Genomic DNA, 20,607 nt, shown 5'->3' on the forward strand with positions numbered 1-20,607 from the left:
ATACCACCTTAACATGCCATAAAGTGGACTACAACTGGGAAACATGACCACTAAAAAATATATCCCAACTGCAGGCATGTTCGGGCGGTGAGCAAACACGCCATAACGATGCATCTTTAATTGGTATTGCTGGGCGGTAGCAAAACACTACGACCTCAGGTTGAATCAACTGGGGACACACATGTGTTCTGGTTTGACCTAACTGCATACCAACGCAGGCGACATACCTCTTAAGTAACATATGTCAACGCATATAAACCAATAGTAGTTAACGTGGGGTTCATCTCGGAATATAATGTTACTGAAACAATAAAGAGCTATCAGTCTATTAAGAAAATAAGAGATTCAGTGGTAATTTTTTGAAGAAAAATAAATTATTATATACTATGTACTGCGAAGTTATATATATTGTTAGTTTTATTATACTGAATAATTTGTAGACTTTTCTAACAAATTTATAACGCATATTTGAAAGCACCGTTCAAAGTGTACATTTATGATCAACCTTTATTGTTAGTTTTATTGTATTGTATAATTTATAGATGTTTCTTGCAGAAATGTATACTGCATATTTGGAAATACGGCTCAGTAAACAATACAGATAGTTTTATTGTATTGTATAAGTTATAGATGTTTGTAGCACAAATTTATAATGCATATTAGGAAATACTCGGTAAACACTAAAAATATGTTGTTAGTTTTATTGTATTGTATAATTTATAGATTTTTCTAGCAAAATTTATAATGCATATTTGGAAATACTGCTCAGTAAACAATAACGATATATTATTAGTTTTATTGTATTGTATTGTATAATTTATACATGTTTCTAGCAGAAATGTATAATGCATATTTGTAAATACTACTCGGTAAACACTAAATATATATTGTTAGTTTTATTGTATTGTATAATTTATAGATGTTTTAGCAGAAATGTATAATGCATATTTGGAAATACTACTCTGTAAACACTAATTATATATTGTTAGTTTTATTGTATTGTATAATTTATAGATGTTTCTAGCAAAAATTTATAATGCATATTTGGAAATACTGCTCAGTAAACAATAAATACATAATGTTATTCTTATTCTATTGTATAATTTACAGATGTTAATAACATAAATTTATAACGCATGTTTGCAGGACAGTGCCGTTCAGTCTGTAAGATTACATTTATAGAACGATGTACAGACATATGACACGGAAACGCGTTGCAACATTCACTACTAATGCAATACAATTAAATAATAAAAAATAATGTTAATTTTGTGCATCATGTTATTATTTATTGGACCATTGAGGAAACTGTGTGTGTATGTTGTGTGTGTATGTGCGTGCGTACGCGATATGTACTTTCGACTTAAACGTGCCGACAAAAAAAGTTTGTTTAAAGTTTGTTTTGTTTAACGACACCACTAGAACACATTTATTATGTAATCATCGGCTATTGGATGTCAAACATTTGATAATTCTGACACATAGTCTTCAAAGGAAACCCGCTACATTTTCTTAAATGCGCAGACAAAGACATTTACTCAAGATGATCGTGTTTCACAACAACATGCAGAAGTATGTTGAATATTTTCTCTATAGAAATTTGAATGTACGTATGTGTGCGTACACGCACATGCATACATACACACAAGCACATATGATCGTATAATCATTTATATATGCTATGAAAATATATGACTATTTTATATGTAAAGGCATCGTTTATTTGTAAAGGTACATAGCAAAATAAAGCAAACAAAATAAAGTCACTTATATTATATAAGTTAATTGTAGAGAACAACCAAGGGTTACAGAATACGATGGCCCAATGCTCAAGACCATTATTTTCATTGATCCCATTGGTCAGTGTTAAAATAATCTTCCCAATATAGAGGTACCATATTGAGTGATAGAATGAATGAATGAATGAATGAATGAATGAATAAATGTATAAATACACACACATTCGTGTATAGAGCCTAAGTATGTGTATGTATTTAAATACACACATATACTACATATATAGTTAATAAATAAAGAAGAATTAATCATTATTAAGTTAGTTTGTTTTAAGCACACCACTAGAGCACATTGATTTATTAATCGTCGGCTACTGGATATCAAACATTTGGTAATTTTGACGTCTAGTCATATTTGTTTCATTAGTATAAAGGGATCTTTTATATGCATTATCCCACAGGCAGGATAGCACATACCATGGCCATTGATACACCAGATTTAACGAGAAATAGGCCAATGGGCCTACCAACGAGGATCGATTCTAAACCGACCGCGCATCAAGCAAACGCTTTGCCACTAGGACTTTATTAATGAATAATTAACACAAAGTCTGTCAGACAAATGTGTATTTGTAAACATAACTATTTTCATTTTATGAAATAAAAAGAGCATGCATATCTTTGTTATTGTCGAACTATTTAACTGGAGGCATGTGGAATAAATAATGCACAGAAACCCTCTACACCCGATTCACAGTGGTTAGATTGTAGCGCGGTGAGCAGTAAAAAGGTGTGAACCGTATATGCATACCGAACGAACCGGGAGAACCAGTTAGTCTGCATAATGTGACAATAGATATAGACGTCTACAAATACAACTGTCCTATTAATCCAGGGATTTCACTGTTGTTACGCCTGTGCTGTATGCATATGCAGTAATGGGGGGTGCAACTCTATTGAAATGAAGCGAACTGAAACTAGACTTTAGCAGAATTCCTTTTGTCATACCTAGGTAATATTGACCCAGCTGATACCATGGCCGTAAACAGAGGAAACACCGTGGGAAGAGAGATGTGGGTGGGGGGTGGGGGGGGGGGGGAGTGGGGGGGGGGGTGTCAATTGGGGATGTATTAAAGAAGTTTACAATGCCATTTTTGTGAGCCAAAGAATGAATGAATGGATGGATGAATGGATGAATGAATGAATGAATGAATGAATGAATAAATGAAAGTTAACGACACCCCAGCACGGAATAAGCCAAAGAAGACCACATTGTTCCATTTTAGTTTTTAAGAAGAATTTACTGTCTCCACCCCTAGTTGTGTTTAGGCTGGGTACGGCCCGTAACATCAACTATTATTTAATCTTTAGTTAAAAACATACATACCCAAAGGCCTAATTCACTAAACTCTCGAAATTGTGCGATCTCGCATTTCAATGCAAAAAGACATGCAATGATGATAGTGCAGTCGATCTTGTCACAAGGCAAATATAGTATTTTGTAAATAGTTATTTGTATTAGTATAGTTGATGTATTGAGCTACATAATCACTGTGTATTTTATTGGTACATGTATATTGTATAAGTTAAGACAGTGTGGTAAATAGTTATTTTTATTAGTATAGTTGATGTATTGAACTACATAGTCACTCTGTACTTTATTGGTACATGTATATTGTATAAGTTAAGGCAGTGTGGTAAATAGTTATTTTTATTAGTATAGTTGATGTATTGAGCTACATAGTCACTCTGTACTTTCTTGGTACATGTATATTGTATAAGTTAAGGCAGTGTGGTATAACAAGCTAGAAGTAGCTTATTGACAGACTTGCGTGTTAAGTTTGGTGTAATGAAACAAAAGAGAAATAGCTTGGCTTGTACTTGTTGAGGACGAGTGCAATGCGTATGCATGGAATAATGTGTGGTGCACGTAATGTGTGCTTGGGTATGAGTAGTTTAGATGAATAAAAGAAGTGTGTTTGGTTGTATCGGCCCCTATCTTGGACATAACTCTCTTGCGAAGTCACATATTGTACCCACGACAGGCGTGCTTGAACAGTTCTCTGATGGCAGCAAGACAAAAATTACCCAAATCCACATGTATTGGTCACTTAGTAATTGAAAAATATATCAAATTGGGTGCCCATTCAAAAATGGCGTTATATAATTCATTTAATAATAAATCGAAATTTCCCCCATCCCCTTACTCCCTTTAACCCTGGACCAAGTCACTGGTCATACCAGAGGCAGGAGCTAGGATGGGCATGCCTGTACCTGAAGGATGTGGGCATGTGACTTTTTATTAGTTTAAGAGTTCGTAAGTAGATTGTCCCATAAACATGATAGTACATACATAATACATCATTTGTGGAGCACTGGCTGGGACAAAGAATAGCCTAATGGGCCCACCGACGGAGATCGATCCTAAACCGACCGCACACCAAGGAAGGAAATGTTTTATTTAACCGCACACTAAGAAAACGCTTTACCATTGAGCTATGTCCTGCCATCATACTGGGTTCATATCTCGATGTTGGCTATCACTCGGAGCTTTCATTGTGAAGTGTCAGACCGCAGACTTCTCTCTCACTAACCACTGACAACTAACCCTCTTTCTTTGGTAGACAGCCCAGATAGCCGAAGTGTGTATCCAGGACAGCGTGCTTGAACCGTAATTTGATATAGGCCTAATCACAAAAATAAAGTTAAAATTAATTAACAATAAACATGTTTAACAGAGATAAACAACCATTATACATTTTTATGACGAGGTGAGTGGTGAAACCACAATAATGTTTTGGCTGTGCTCTACAACTGCTATCTCAGTATCACCCTGGATACACAAAACCTGCACAACGACTTCACTTATAAGATCTTTTAGATCTTCCCGGCAACGCATCATAAGAGAATGAATGAATGAATGTTTTACGACACCCCAGCACGAAAAATACATCGGCTACTGGGTGTCAAACTATGGTAATGCAAATAAATAAAGTAATGATCAACATCAATATAAAAATTCAAGGTTTAAACAAAAACAGTGTAAAGAACAGTGTAAAGAACTGTGCAAAAACACAAATATCACAGAATTGTACGGATACTGAATTTTACTCAAAACTTCACTTTTGTGCTGTATTGGCCATTCTTAAAGAAAATGCTACACCCCTGCACCGCGGTGAGGTTACAGCACGTACAGGGGCATCATCATAAGAGAAGTCGAAATGTTAAGGTCTTGCTTTATTTTGATCAAAAGTCAATAAATTAGGGACCCATTGTGCAGAAAGGTTTTCCATGACTAAAACATTAGTCTTAAGTCCTGTTCACACGAACAAATGTACCCCTGGGGCAACTGTATCCTATGGGGAAATATTACCCCAGGAGTTAAATTGTCATGTAAACGTATTTACCTTTGGGGTAAAACTAACCCCTGGTTGGCAATTTGCCACAAGTCTTGATGTGCTCCAAATCGTGTTACTACCTACCATAGGCAAAAATACCCCCATAGGCAAACATGTCATGTAAACGCTGTTCTGCAGTATTTGACTAGGGACAAATGACAACTATTTGCTATAACACACATTTTTTGACACAGGCTTTGTGTATTGCGTTATAATTACCAGATCATCCGGAGTAGATATTCTGAGCTATTTTGATGTGACCTATATAATGACCTATATAATCAGTACATTCAAGCTGCTCTTGGTCGATACATATATTTTGATGTCTCCATCAAAATTGCTATTGGTCTCAAAATGATCCTTGGTCGTGCAATTTTGATTTAAGCAGTTCGCAAGTCACAACTATCGTTCCGTCTAGACACTGATTAATAGTTTATCAAAAGAACAAACCATGGCAGCAACATTCATTTTCAAGAATGGAAGAAACTCAAAATTAAGAGGAAAACTCAGCCTTTAGATGTTGTGGTTGCATGTCAAAAGGAGTTCCATATATATATATATATATATATATATATATATATATATATATATATATATATATATATATATATATATATATAACAGGGGTTGAAATTGGCTGAAATGTTTGCAGAACATTCGGTCCGGAAAGCTACAAATTCAGCCGGCCTGAATCAAAACCAACCGGACCAAATATGATTATATATTATCATTACTGGGGTATTTAAAAACAACAACAACAACAAATAACAACAACAAATAATAACCCCATGTTTTGTATTAAACTATTAACATAAAATGTTTTTTTTTTTTACAGATTAACATTCAAGACAAAACACCAATGATCGACTATGTATATATATATATATGTGTGTATATATATATGTGTGTATATATATATATATGTGTGTATATATATATATATATATGCCTACCATTCTCATTATCTTAATATAAAAAAACAATTTCCAATTACAATGTACATGTATGTATGTATATATGTATGTATGTATAAATGGCTTATTTGTGATCCTTATAAGGAGTAACTTCTGTGGTAGCAAGGAGTGTCGTCTCTAACACTGGACAGACAGTCAGAATTATTATATACGCATGTATTATTACTGACGCCGAATGGTCGCTGACTAAAGCTTTTCCTCTTCTTATGCAAAGTCAACTTCTTTCGCCTTGTGGTAAACTCACAAAGAACCCCAAATCATGACAATCAGTTTAAAATTGTTTATACAAGTACAACACGTTTTCGACTGAACATATATTCAAGTCACACCGCATTGCATTCAGCTGGTATCAAAGCGCTAAACAGCCTGCCAAATATCTTTCATTTTTATGTTACAGACTAACATTATGTCGTTTCAGATCAATCATATTATACGTTAGATACGCATATGTCTATAAAAGGAAATGAGAAACAGCAGGGCGGTCGTTTTTTTCCTCTCTCTTATTTTCTCTTGTCTCTTTTGTGTGTGTGTGTGTGTGTGTGTGTGTGTGTGTGTGTGTGTGTGTGTGTGTGTGTGTGTGTGTGTGTGTGTGTGTGTGTGTGTGTGTGTGTTTATTGTCCCAGAAAAGTGTCATCGCTAAATCACTAAATTACATAGCAAACATACACTACACAATCTTAATCTGAATATAACATGTATATTGGAGCAGCAACAAAGTATAAAAGAAATAAAATATAGGCTTAAAGAGACGAGGCAAGGATAAAAAGACATACTTTTAGATATACTTCCCAAACTGCCATCATTATTAAAACAAAATATGTAATAAAAAATATTAAATGTCTCTCTGTAGCGTTCTAGAACTCTCAAGCATAATTACGAGTTATCATCAAATTTTATATGTTACAGTTTGGTAATATGTGTGGGTGTATTTCTCTATTTGTAATTTGTCTTTAATGAAATGTTTAACTCCAGTTTAATTTAGTATATTCTTTTGTGACTCTGTTTTATATATTATATAATACTTAACGTTAGCAATTAACCAATTTACAAATGTGTATTTACTATTAATAATTCCAAATAAAACGGTGGTCCTATTCAGCTGGGTAGAATCACTTTCAGGGCAGTTATTAAATAGATGTTGAAATGTTTCTGGCTCGTGTGACAAATATTACAACTATTAGAATCAATCAGTTTTATTTTGTGTAATCTGAATAACAAAACCGTATACCGTAATCGAAATCGTATCTCTGCACAAAGCAGAGTCGAAAGAACGTTTTTATGCAAAGCCGCGATTCCTTCCAGTATCCATTATCAGGAAGAACCGCCAAAAGCTGAAGCAGAAGGAATATTGCTCGACATGAAGGGGAAATTGACTTATCGAAAGCTGAAGTCATCCATTTTATCATAGAGCTTTGTGTGAAGGCCAATATCGGTCTGATTATCTATGTATGTCCCATTCCCAAATCTGACATACATGTTGTCAGTGAGGAAGTCCAGAATTTCACATGTGTGTCTCATGATACCTTTGTCTTGATTTACATTCAGTCTTAACAAATTGTTCAGATCCAACGAATATAAATTTGTATCTCTGTTCACCAGGTGGATTTTAAAAGTTTTTTATTTTTTATTTTTTATAAATACAATGGTTTAATGAGATAATAATAATCCATTAGGGTTTCCGCCAGGATAGAGTATAGAATTTGATAATAACCTAATAAGAATGAAGGAGTAAGAATTACAAAATCAAGTAACATGGTAAAGAGTTGGTCTAAAAGTATTACAAAACTTAAAAACTTCGAATAAACATAATAAACTTTCTTAAAATCATTGTGCTGACAAATAAATACTACTACTAATATTGGGATTAAAATAATGTAAATTAAAACTAATAAGACATAATAATTATTAATCTTAGCAAGGAAATAATTTTTTTTTTACAATTATGAATTTGCTTATAACTATACTAAATTGTAGATCCTTAGTATTTAAAAACATTGCCTAATGGCATTTAAAACAGTTTTATGATAGACATTTGGAGGTTATATCTACAAAATGCAATGCATTGCTGACCAAAATTGTAACTGTTGCTATTCCATATTTTGAACTTCTGCATACTTTTTCTTCTCTTTTATGAAACTCTTACACATTCTGTGATCGTTTTAAATGAAGTTACGGATTTGACAGCTGTGGTGGCAGTACGCATGACGGGTGCCATCGTTGGGGCAGGATATACGAACGCACGATGTCATCACTGTTATGACAGAGATTCGTGAGTGCATGTCGTCACATCTATACTAATTTGGGGGTGACACGTAGCCCAGTGGTACAGCGCTCGCTCGATGCGCGGTCGGTGTTGGATCGATCCCCGTCGGTGGGCCCATTGGGCTATTTCTCGTTCCTGCCAGTGCACCACGACTGGTATATACTACCCTGTCTGTGGGATGGTGCATATAAAATAGCCCGTGCTGCTAATCGAAAAGAGTATCCCATGTAGTGGCGACAGCGGGTTTCCTCTCTCAATATCTGTGTGGTCCTTAACCATATGTCTGACGCCATATAACCGTAAATACAATGTGTTGAGTGCGTCGTTAAATAAAACATTTCTTTCTTTCTATACTAATTTCTAATGAGCTCTGTCCGTTGCTAGTTTTAATTTAGTAAACTAGTCTGGTAGTGGTAGTCCTCTTTGTGGCGGTGCAAGGATGAAATCTCTAGTCAAAGGATCACTTCGGGAATGACAGTCCTCCTATAGACGAGGCACTAGATAAAGATTCATGGAATCAACCATCATTTTGCCAAACGCTCATGCTTTTCATCATGGATAACGGTACTCTTCAAACAAGAAACTTGACATTGCTAACAATAATGCTATTGGATTATTTTTTACAGAATCAGACATCGTAAAGACAATCAAGTAAGTCACCAAATGGTGATGCAAAAGAACTAGAAAACACGTTCGATTCGCATAAACGTAGCCATAGTCAACGTTTGTACTGACACGCAAAAGCGCAATCCTCAGAGAAGCACGTGCCTCATGACGTTCTGTAACATTGCATGCCGAGCCCTCCGTTGGTGGGGCTTAAAAGGCCACATCAGTAGTGATTCAAACATACCGCATAACGACACTGTAGGTAATGCAATAATGCCAAGATTGACGTCAGCTCAACGCAATAATGCCATTGGGAGATTGCAAGCATTGGCAACTCAACAAGCTGTGGCAAGACACTTTGGCGTCTCCAGACAGACCATATCTACTTTATGGGCCAAGGTCAGGTCGTCCCAGAGTAACCAGCGCCGTTCAAGATCGATACATCCGGGTGTGTCATCTTCGAAATCGAACCACAACAGCAACAATCACTGAGACACAAATCCCTGGACTACGCAGAATTTCTGACCAGACAGTTTGTAATCGGCTGAGGGAGGCAGGAATTTTCCCTAGAAGACCAGTGCGACATAACGTTTTGATCCCACGTCATTTGCAGTGGTGCCAACAGAGGGTGAGATGGACATGTACCAGATGGAGGACTGTTTCGTTCTCAGATGAGTCTCGTTTTCTTTTGACGCGTGCTGATGGACGCACACGTGTCAAAAGTCGTCGAGTTGAACGTTATGCTCCAAACTGCGTGCAACAAGTCGACCCTTTTGGTGATGGCAGTGTCATGGTGTGGGCAGGAATCCATCATGGTGGTAGGACGGCTCTTGTGCATGTGGCGGGTGCACTGGCGGGTATCAGATATCGAGATCCTGCAGCATCACGCCATTCCGCACATGAACGTCAACGGTGGAATGTTTCAGCATGACAATGCCAGACCACATGTTGCCCGTGCTAGTCAGGAGTTTCTGCAGCGCCACAACGTCCAGACATTACCTTGGCCTGCCCGTTCGCCGGATTTAAACCCAATAAAACATCTATGGGATTCACTGGATCAGTGTGTGCGCCGGAGGAATCCACCACCCCAGACACGTCTGACGGCACTGCAGCATGAGTGGCAGAACATTCCACAACGTGATGTACAACTTTTGATTGCATCCATGCGTCGCCGTTGTCAAACTGTCATCAGGGCTCGTGGTGGTCATAACCGATACTGACATTTTGCCCACCCCTATGTCACACAAATGCCTGTGTACATGTTTCAGGTGGATTTCCAAATATACTCTTTCGGACATGTACAGAGTAATCCCCTTCACACGGCGTCTTGATCTTTGGTTGCTTGTATCATGTCTACCAGTTTTTTATTATTAATCTTTACAACAAAAAAACAACTTTGAAAATCAATGTCAAGTTTCTTTTTTTTGTGTAAGAGTGTATGCATGTATGTATGTATGTATGGATGGATGGAATTTTTCGATCTAGAGGAAGAATTCTTCATCTTTAGAGGAATCCAGGCACTGCAACATCGCTGTTAAGTGTATGGACCTCCTAGGGGCTTACCTTGAAAAGTAACAGGTAAGTACTAGTATGCTCATAGAGACGTCCGCCCTAGTTAGACCAAACACTCTTTGATCACCCCTCGTCGTAAGTGGGATTCCCAGAATAATCTATATTTAATGCTAATGGCCTGTGACTTATATAGCGTGCTATTAGAATGACGATTCTATTGTTCAAGTACCCAGGAGAACATTTCAAAATTCATTTTAGGAACGGGTATTTTTTTATTAACATACTCTAATAATATATTTTAAAGTAAATTAATTATTCATGTGCTGATTACTTGTGTGTTTAAATGTAAACAGCAAAATTAGAAAAAACACCGTTATGCATATTCATAACGGGTGTTTTTTCCCGTTTTCGTCACCTAATGTATATTTCGAGCTGATATTTTGGGTAATGACGATATATATTTAGAGCCATATCACCTATTGTCTACTACTACGATATATAGGCCTTACTGCTTATATTCTGCATTACATAGTACACCTATTAGTTCTGAAAGGACGTGATTTTATAAAGGTATGTTAAGATTATATTTTATTAATTTTCATTTAATTTTATATATGTCATGATAAATAAACATTTTGTAATAGTAATTATTGTTATTATTATATATTATTTACTAACATGTTTTATTTTCTCAGAAAATTGGTTAAACTTTGTAATGGTGGATACAAAACGTAATGAACTATCATTGAATAGGCGTCGGGAGTTTAGGGTTGTTATATATTAATTCGTTTTTCAACTGGGTGGGGATCAGTGTATAATCTTCATAGGGGAAATGCCCCCCTTCACACCGCTGTTATACATGAAAGGTTATTTTTTTTATTTCAACGACAGCGCATTTTAAACTATGACTGCTCGGTGTCTAAAATATGATTATTTTCAATTGGAGAGGACTATAGCTTTCGTTTCCGTCCGTCCGTCCGTCCGTCCGTCCAACTGTCCTTCTGTCCCACATAAAAAAAAATTCGGTCCCTTTTCCACACTGCCTCAAGATATTGAGCTGGAATTTTGAGTATAGGTTTATCATGTTGAGTTACAGATCAAGTTTGATTTTTATAGGGATTTACCCATTTTAAAAAAACATATAACCATATAAGATCCAGGTCGATTTATTCAAGAGACATAACTGTGTCAAAATTAGAATTGATCCATATCTCACAGAGTTATGGCCCTTGAAAAAGGTGTACACATATGTGGGGCCCGATAGAGGACACGTATTCCTTTATATAGCCTAAGTTCAGCCAGCAAACGTTTCGCTAACGTTCGCGAACTATTTGATTGATTCCCCACGTGGCCATTTGCCCTCAGATTACAGTTATCTTACAATTTGGAAATTTGTCCGCGCAAGTAGTTTGACTGTGATTATTTCATGGCAGACAGCTATGAAGTGGCAACTATTTGACTGAAGTTGACAGGGGAGAGCATGTAGTTTGTAAACATGTGTAACTTGTTGACATTGAAGACTTGTAACTTGTGGTAATTCTGGCCCATGCAGAAGTAGTCCTTTTTGTGTAAAATGGGTGTACTCCGGCCAGGTTTAAAGGGTGTGTTTGTTTAAATCAATATCCTAGGAGAATGAGCTGAACAACAGGGGTTGTCCTTTTCAGGGTATGTGTCCCCCAGGCAGACAAAGGTACATACAAAAATCCACAGGCCTGCTGATATTAATAAAAATGTTATAGCCACTAAGGCTATATAGAAACATATAGCGAAAGTAATTGTGGTCTGTGCCATTTGGTTTAACGCGAAGCGCATAAACCAGTCTAGCGGATGTTAGCCACAAGCGGTTGATTGAATTTACCCCCAGTACTCTCAGAATGATTGTAGATTGAGATAGGAAATTAGCTATCGCCACATTCACTTCTCCTACCAAAATCCTAATCCTAAACTCTATTAATGTGCTTCTATCCATTTAAGGTTCAGGTACGTCTCTCCCATACCCAATCTCTGACATGGCCAGTAATTGGCACATCCTACCGAAAAGTAGCAAGGAAACTTTTATATGCACACATTTTATAGACCGGACAGAACTCACCACGGGTTTTGATTCACACTGGTTGAACTGTATTTCCTTTAAAAAGTTCAAATTTTATTTTATTTAACGATACCACTAGCGCACATACTATTGAGCGTCAAACATTTTGTCATTCTGACATATAGTCTTAGAGGAAACCCGTTTCATTTTTTAATTTGCAACAAAGGATCTTGCACTTCTCATAGACAGGACAACATATACCAGTCATAGGCCATAGGTTTGGGCGGGGAAAAAAACAATCGTAGAAAGGGTCAACCAATGGGGTTCGAACCCACGACCCAAGCACCTCAAGCGCGCGCTCTACTACTAACTGAGCTAGATTCCGACCCCTTCCTTTGGAATACTTTAAGGTTAAGACAGGACTATTTGTTCAACGACACCTCAAGACATTTCATAGGTAAAGTCACTAACAATGTCTGACTGGCACACTTTATGTATTAGCTAGATAGTACCTTGTGTCAAAACAAAATATGTACGAAATACTGACAAGTTAATTAATTTAGATAGTTCAATATACAATAGAACAGCACCTACATGCAAGTGGTATTCTAGTGGACAACCACGAAAATAACACCTGCTGGTTTCAATAAGTCGGGATATGTACTGGATGTCAGAATTGCCAAAATTAATGTTTGACATCCAGTAGCCGATCATTAATATGTTAAATTTATTGTGCCCTATTTGTGTCGTTAAACTTTTAACTTTTTTGTGATATTTACACATGTCTTAACCTATTGTATAATAACGTTCTTCAGCTCGTTCGCGATGAAAGCCGAGTTGTATAAAAATTGAATGCTGTCACTTTTGTTACATGAAAAGTTATTTCCTTGTTTGTTTTTTTCTTATTTGTTTTTCCTACTTACTTTTCTTCTCATTATTTTAATTATTCTTTTACACTTCCAAATTTGGTATTGATGAACGTTAAGTAAAAATTGAAATACTGAGTATAAAAAAAATCGAAATTAAACAGTTAGAAACACAGAGAGAAAATAATTGAAACAGCAAATAATAATAATAATAATAATAATAATAATAATAATAAATACATATTTATTCGGGTAACAAAAATGGCAGTATTCGGCATTCGTAGATTTACGCCATTTGAAAAAGTGTCAAGTTTCAATGTGATTTGTTTAGTAGTGCATGGTGTCTCGAGAAACCTTTATGCATATGTGTCTCTATTTATAGATCTACATAGACTGGAATTCCCAGAATAATCTATATTTATTTTTTCCCCCTTTTTTCCCCACAGAACATTAAGAGCACTGATATTAATGGAATGACGACACTATTATTGTCTATATATTTAGAACCGTGTCATCTACTTATCTGCCACTAATATTTATAAAGACGCATTGATTAATTAATCATCGGCTATTTTGATAACTGAGTTGCAGTCATCAGAGGAAACCGGCTACATTTTGTCCTAACGCAACAAGGGATCTTTTATACGCACTTTGTCACACACAGGACATCACATACCACGGCCTTTGACCAGTTGTGATGCTCTGGTTGGAACGAGAACTAATATTTATAGGATTTACTGCTTCTATTCTAAATTATGTCATACACCTAATAGTTCTGAAACGACGTTTTTATAAAGGTATGTTAAAATTATATTTTATTAATTTTAATTTAGTTTTATATTTGTCATGATGAATAAACATTTCATAATAATAATAATATTATTATTATATGTATTATAAATGTGTTTTTTTCTTAAACAGTTCAGTCATGAAACTTGTTTAAGAACTTGTTTATACATGGAAAGCAACATTGACTACAAGAAATACAAAAGATGGATTGTGGTGGAAACATAGCATGTAGAACGTTTCGAAAGTACATATGCAGTTAAACGAGTTCAAGGGCGGGACATAGCCCAGTGGTAAAACACTCTTTTGAAGCGTTGTTGGTCTGGGATCGATCCCCGTCGATGGGCCTGTTGGGCTATTTCTCGCTCTAGCCAGTGCACCACGACTGGTATACCAAAGGCCGTAGTATGCGCTATCCTCTCTGTGGGATGGTGCATATAAAAAATCTCTTGCTATTAAAAGAAAAATATAGAGGGTTTCATCTCTATGACTGTCAAAATCACCATATGTTTGACATCCAAAAGTCGATGATTAATAAATCAATGTGCTCTAGTGGTGTCATTAAACAAAACAAACTTCAATAAAAAAAAGTTTATCTACCTATGCAGAAACATATATCTATATATATTAAGCTCTTATATACATGATTTACTCTAACCGCTTTATTTTATTTAACACTTGGTTGAAATAGAAAATAAGTAATTGGAAGTAATTAAAACAAGAAATAAAAACTCTATAAATTACTCCTCTGCCATTCTTCTGAATAAATCCCAATCTAGATCTGTGATTTATTATACTCCACTTGAATTTTCAAACATGATATACGTTATACGTTGGGATAGTCCCCCAAGTCAGCATTTTATGGTAATTAATTTTTTTAAGATGTCAATATGTTTATCCCTCCCTGCACAAAACAGCACACACCATAAATTCAAAACTGATCTTGTACATAATTTCAACGATAACCTACCTCTGATTTGGAAATATTTTATGGTCGTCTATAGAAATTACATCATTTTATAATCGTTGGTATTGGTCTGCTCAACGAAGAAAGATTAAATTATTATTTATTTTGTTCCAGTGATTGACTTTGGGACTAAAAGATGACATCGTTAAAACTGCTACTGGTTTTAACGTTCGTGACTCTCAGCAAACAACAGGTCTACAGTAAGTACTCTATGGCCTTGACTACGTAAGAGCTGAAGAGTTGTGTCCCTTCTCTTTCGACACCAAGCAATTACAACATACGCGCCCTCGTTCGTTTAGCTAGTTAACCATCTATCCAAAGGAAACGGCGGAGAAGAAGGGAAGTATTGGTCTATAATTTAGTGTGTGTATGTGTGTGTGTGTGTGTGTGTGTGTGTGTGTGTGTGTGTGTACACACATATACCTACACACACACGTATATATATATATATACAGTGGACTCTGTCTAAACCGGATTCTGTGTAATCCGGATCTCTGCCTAAACCGGTCCATTTCTAAAGGCCCGTCCAGCTACCGTTTATCTCTTAGGTATAAATCTCTGCCTAATCCGTACTCTGTCTACTCCGGACTCCGGATCAAAAATCAAGAACGAAAGAACCGTTCATGCATTAATTACCTCTGTCTACACCGGATTGGGATTTGACTGAACGACGGGCTGCTTAATTAGTTGAACAATAATAGTCAATTGCCAAGTAATCAGGACGCCGTCGCAAGATCAAATACAAAATGTAATCGCACTCGTGTGAAGTTTACTCTTATTGCGGTAGGCCGTTAGATCTGGATTTTGTATTCAAACAATTTCGTACGTACGAATAAATTTAATAATGTTTTAGGACATAAAATGAAATTGAACCTAGTATAAATATTGGAACGACCAGAAACACGTTTAATATGCAGCCACTAATATTTTATGCAGAAAAATATATTTGATATGTAATTACAATCGTTAAAAAGTCTGTTAGTCGATAACATCTTAAAAATTGCAGCAAACTCAGAAATGTCCCTTGAAGTATATTTTTATGTCTGCGACATAATCGATTGCAAGTCTGGCTTGTATGACTGTTTTCCAACCATCCTTGGGTTCAAATGTCATTGTTGATCGCGAGTTGTCGATCATTCAAGAACCATAATTCTGGATGAACTCTGTCTAAACCGGTCCTCTATGTAAACCGGACTATTTCGACGGTACGAAGTGAGTCCGGTTTAGACAGAGTCCATATATATATATATATATATATGCATACAAATAGTACCAAGTAGAGCCAGTATAATTCGATCATACTTGCTCAAATGATCTCAACTACCAGGTTTTCAGTCAAGTGTAAATTTATTAAACTCAATAACGAAATGCATTCTTAAGTTTCCATTGATCTGTTGTTATTGTTAAAGCTATTGTGTAAATTACGTAATTATATTTGCAGCTACTTGTAAGTCATTCAAAGAAGAGATTGGATCAATTTCAATCTATATGGATGAAGCCAAAACACAGTATGATATTGATAGTAAGTATCACCTGGTCCAGTCTCTTTCAATACTGCCATTAAACTCCACTTTGGGAGCCTACTTCAATAAATTTGGCTAAATCCCGTGTCCGAATGACGGCACCGTACAACGGATAACTAGGTCTGAACGACATCAAAAACGTATCTCTGTATAATGCAAAGTCGGACAATACAAAGCGCACTGTCACTCCCAAACTAGATTACAAATTCAAAACTGGCACAGAATAAGGTTCATTGGAATAAATATAGCTGTGGTGACATGCACTCATAAATCACTGTCAAAATCGTAATGACATTAGGTGTTCTCGAAAGCTGAGCATATCCTGCCTCATCGGTGGCAGCCGTCATTCGTGAGGACTTCCACCACAACGGTCAAGTCCCTGCATGTAGAGTTTAATTTCAAGGTGTACTATCTATTTTTAAATTTCAGGGTTTAGGTTTGAAATGGAATATAAGTAGCTGAAAAAGGTAATTTGTGATTGCATACAGTATTAGTAAAATATTCAAGTATATTTACAGACAAAATATTTTTAAAAAATTAACCAAAGCACCCATGGCATAGCGGTGTCAGTAGCTAGAGAAACCGTAAAGCTGTATCCTAACTGGATGCGAGTGACGCAAGCGATTATTTTAGAAATCATTGATTTCAATTGCTGCATACTAACCGCACGCGTGTGTCGCGACATATTTATGTGTCGCGACATATTTATGTGTCGCGTTGTATGCATGCAGTTAGGACACTGTGATTGAAATCAATGATTTCTAAAATATTCGCTCGCATTGATCGCATCCGGTTAGGATACAGCTTAAAGCTGTATTCTAACCGAACGTGAGGAATGCGAGCGATGCAAGCAATTATTTTACAAATCATTGATTTCAGTTGTCGCATCCTAACATATTTATTTGTATTAAAGCTGTATCTTAATGGAACGCGAGCGATGCGAGCAATTATTTTAGAAATCATTAATAGTAACAATGCCTGTTTGGGGGTCACTGACCTTGACCTCGGTGTGTTAGGCAATGACCTTGGTGTGCATGTGCGCGACCTTGGTCTGACCTTGGTGTGCAGGGGTCAACGCCCAACCGTGTCCCTGACCTAGTTAGAGGGACCGTGCTATCCTGTCTGTGGGATGGTGTATATAAAAGTTCCCTAGCTACTAATGGTAAGTGTAGCGGTTTCCTCTCTAAAACTGTCAAAAGTATGTAACTAGGTCAGGGACACGGTCGGGCGTTGACCCCCTGCTCAAGTCGGTCAGGCACCTGCACACCAAGGTCAGACTCACACCAAGGTTGCGCACCTGCACACCAGGGTCATTGCCTCACGCACACCAAGGTCAATGTCGATGACCCCAAACAGGCCTTGTTACTACTATCATTGATTTCAGTTGTCGCATCCTAATCGCACGCTTGTGACGCGACATATTTATTGGTCGCGCCGTACGCGCGCGATTAGGATATGGCGATTGAAATCCATGATTTCTAAAATAATCGCTCGCGTCGTTAGGATACAGCTTAACACATGTGGATGTTCGCGACAATTCATGTCTACTAACGATGACATTCAAAACAGAAAGGCAGTAGGATTGGATTTTAATTAGATATATTTCATACCATGAATCATAGGTGGCTTCGTGTGTTTGTTTATGTATTTTGTTTTACCATTGTCGGGATTAAAACAGGAGAATTCCACACCACTGTTTTGATTGAGATTTCCTTTACCAAATCCAGTGTACCCCTAATTTGTAGGGTTATACTCGGTGGAATCGGAAACTTGTTGTTTGTTAGACTGGCTAGTATTTGTTTTTATGTATTCTTTGTTTAAAGATTAAACAAGATTTCCCATACAAATGTTTTCAGCTAAGGAAGCAACCTACACAAAAGACCTGCCTTTGAGTTCAACTATCCAGAATCTGAAGTTTGTACAGAGCTCTGAGAACCGCTACTTACCAAATGATTACTTTACACTGACACGAACTGGTCAGGCGGGGAAGTGGACAGTGCAAATGAAAAAGCCCATAGACAGAGACGTAAGTATATTATTTGTAGTCAATGTAACATCCTCTCGACTAATATAGCATTTAAAAATTATTAAAATTACATTGTACTTATTTGTTCTTGTTTATAATGTGAACAACTGTATACTGTAACGGTATTTAGTACATTTCTGATCATCCTAACGTTTGTAGCAGCTCAATACTGACTTTGAAACAAACAATTTTTGAAACACAATAAGGTCAAATATAAGTAAATTAACCCACAGTGTATTTAAATGCTAGACATTCAGAATAGTCTATTTATTAATATTCATAGCATGACATTTTATTTCAGGGTAACTCGCATCTTTCGTTTGATGATACTAATTCAGTTCAGTACCTGTTGAGTTGTCAAGACACTGGTGAAGCTAATGTAAGATATGTTGTTTTTTTAAGTTTAAAAAGCTACACTTTTAGTATTATTTTAAACGAATGTTTATTAAAGTACTTATCGAAATGAAAAAATGTATTTAGATTTTTCGTTATCACTTAGAACACAATCATTATGCTGTGAAACGTTTTCATTTTTTTGTTGCCTTTACCATAGTTTGACACCCAATAGCCGATGTATTTTTCGTGCTGGGGTATCGTTAAAGATTCATTCATTCATTCATTCATTCATTACATACTACATTTACCATAGTTTGACACCCAATAGCCGATGTATTTTTCGTGCTGGGGTGTCGTTAAACATTCATTCATTCATTACATACTACATTTACCATAGTTTAACACCCAATAGCCGATGTATTTTTCGTGCTGGGGTGTCGTTAAACATTCATTCATTCACTCATTCATTCGTTTTCATTTAAAAAGTATATATAATGAGAAACATACTAGGTTATGTTTATATTAGCCGCAATTGTTCAAAATATATAGATACAGCCATTTGTATCAGAAAGTAAAAAAGGAACTGTACTATGTGCATGACAATATATTATTTTAAGTTAAAAAAATAACTGTTCTCTATTGTGCATATATGTTGATTATTGTGACTGTTGATACATGGTTTGTTATTGTAGGTATTCACTATACGGCTGATAATAAACATTAATGATTTGAATGACAATGCACCAACATTTGTAGGAGAGCCTTACAGCGTCATTGTTAATGAGGTAAGATTAAACACTGTAAAGAAAGTGTTGTATATGTACAATAGTTTGAGTTATCGAAGTCTGAGTTTTGAAAGTCTGTTATTAGTTTGTATTGTAGCTCGGCCGGATTTTTCAAGAAATCGAATTTTGAGTTTTCGAAGTTTGACTGTTTAATGCCTATGATACATTATTTTTATGTGTATATATATATATATACGTATACATATACGTATACGTATACGTATTGTATTGTATTGTATTGTATTGTATTGTATTGTATTGTATTTGTTTATACAAGGTATATATATATATATATATATATATATATATATATATATATATATATATATATATATATACAGTGAAACCCCTCAACACCGGACCCCATCTAAACCGGAATCCCCTCAAAACCGGACGTTTTCTTTTAACACTATATTTTACCCCTCTAAACCGGAAACCCCTCTAAACTGAACACCGGACAAACAATTCGGTCCCAATGTGTCAACTTAGTGTAAATCCTACTCCTGAAAACCGGACGATCAAACCGATACCAATCAATATGGCGCCCACCTGTCTGTGAACACCGATGGCTAGTGCAATATGCGCATGCTCGAGATCGCTGTTATCAGTGTAATCACCGCTGCATACAGTACAGGTACCGCTCAGCAGGCAAGATTAGCAACTTGACAATAAACAATTAAAAGGACTGATCGCAAGCTTTGGTATGGAGTTAACTACTGTAAACACATTGATTGTGTTGTAATTATGGTTAACATTAGCGGAGTTCGGGTTTGGGTTAGATGTCTTTATTAAGTTAC

This window comes from Gigantopelta aegis, chromosome 8 (assembly GCF_016097555.1).
Source record: "Gigantopelta aegis isolate Gae_Host chromosome 8, Gae_host_genome, whole genome shotgun sequence".
In the NCBI taxonomy this organism is placed as follows: Eukaryota; Metazoa; Mollusca; class Gastropoda; order Neomphalida; family Peltospiridae; genus Gigantopelta; species Gigantopelta aegis.